We start from the raw sequence: 1,771 nt of genomic DNA, 5'->3' as shown, positions 1-1,771 counted from the left end.
AACACCCCACAGGGCAAGGGGGGGGGGGGGGGGAGGGGCTAAAAAAAAATTCAAAGAACTGAGTAGGAAATCAGACAGTATGTCCGGATTCTTACGGCTAAAACAAAGCGGCAGGAAGAATAAGCAGAGCAGCCCTACGTATAAGAGGAGTGTTGCCTTGCTGGGAATATTCAAGGTTGCTCTGACGGTAACATTAGTGGTTGCTGGTAGATGCTTGACAATCAGCTCTTATGGAGAAAAAGCCGTGTTTTATAGCATTTGCAATTTCCCTGGTGTCATTACACCCATGAAGGCTGATTTCAAACTACCCAAAGTGATATCCCTGAATGAGATTCACACTAACAACTACTGTATAATATTTTAGACACAACAGACATAACTAATCTGAACAGCATAAATTATAATAAAATGTGGTGAAATAACTAGACTATGTTGAATTCTGAAACTATGTTGTTTTTAGTGTCATTATTTTAATTGTAAGCTTACATAATTTAGTTCTAATTGATGGTTGCATTTAACAATTGGCTCCCAAAATTCATAAAAATATAAAGATGGGCTCTAGGGAGCAGGTACCTTTGGCGCCAGTACACCACTGCACTTTGCTCCTCAGGGACATTGAAGGCATTTTTAACAAACAGCAAACCAAATAAATGAAGCTACTAAATCACCTGAATCAAACTACTTTCAGAGATTCTAAGGGTTACACTGTGGGTAGTATTTACAGGAATACCATTAAATGACAACACCTTACATATGTAGCACGCATTATACTCTTCAAAGTTTAGGGCACAGTCTGATCCTGCGTAGTGAATTTAAACCGGTGAGTAATAATAGCATTTTAATGTCTTGTGCATAAAAAGAGATTCCTAGGAGCTATTTGTCCAAGAAAGAGCTGCAGGGATGGAATTGGGAGCCAGACAAGGAAACCTAGAGCCGGCCAGAGCCCCTAGGTTCCAGATTCCGTCCTGGAAACGGCTCCATTACTGAGAAAGCAAGCGTAAGTTAGTGCCAGGCTTTCATCTCTCTCTCCTGTTTTCTGCCTCTAACTTTAGAAAACGGACTAGACCTCAGTTTTTTCTGATAGAAAATAGTTGGACGGAATATGCTCTAAGAGTCCCTCAGAAAGATAAATTAGAACCACAATACTCAAATACGTTGTTATCTGATAGAACAGCCTTGAATTGTTTTTCTCCCGGCTCCAAACATACCTGTTACACTGTACACACTCGTGTGAAGAGTCTACATAGATCTCACTGCCAAAATTAACAGCAGCAGTAGTCGTGGCCGAGTGGTTAAGGCGATGGACTAGAAATCCATTGGGGTCTCCCCGCGCAGGTTCGAATCCTGCCGACTACGGGAAGATAAGCTTTTCTTTGCTGCCGATACTTGTTTTCGTTTGGGAACTTCTCAGTTTTTTCCGCGGATTATTTAAGAAATTTATGAACATTTGGAATACAGCGGGGACCCCAGTGGGACCGTAAAAAGAGCGCATGAAGGAACTAGGGTGTCGTGTGATTGTGGTTACAACCTGGGCCCAGGAGGGGGAGACGGGACAAAACACGCCAACATGGAACGAAGAAAGGCAAAGCGTCACGAGGTCGCGCAAAAAACGCACAGCTCGGACCTCCGGCCCCACCGGTTGCCCGGCTCCGCCAGAACTCGCGGACCCACTGCGTCCCTTTGCGCGAGCACGTCAGCGTCAGGGCCTCGCGGACGCCTGGGCTGCCTAAGGACAAAGAGCGCATGCGCGGGAGTGGCATCTGCAAGAGCG

The 1,771-nt window shown here is 44.9% G+C and overlaps 1 non-coding gene across 1 annotated transcript; it reads left to right on the top strand.

Annotated features, from left to right (window-relative positions):
• Window positions 1-1,274: 1,274 nt before the first annotated feature.
• TRNAS-AGA (transfer RNA serine (anticodon AGA)) lies at window positions 1,275-1,356 on the top strand. Its single transcript has one exon. It is a non-coding gene; the product is annotated as a tRNA-Ser (tRNA).
• The last annotated feature ends 415 nt before the right edge of the window (window positions 1,357-1,771 follow it).

This window comes from Crocuta crocuta, unplaced genomic scaffold, assembly GCF_008692635.1.
Source record: "Crocuta crocuta isolate KB4526 unplaced genomic scaffold, BGI_CrCroc_1.0 scaffold235, whole genome shotgun sequence".
Classification (NCBI taxonomy): domain Eukaryota; kingdom Metazoa; phylum Chordata; class Mammalia; order Carnivora; family Hyaenidae; genus Crocuta; species Crocuta crocuta.
Note: the sequence above shows the minus strand (reverse complement) of the source record. Positions and strands in the feature narration are given on the sequence as shown.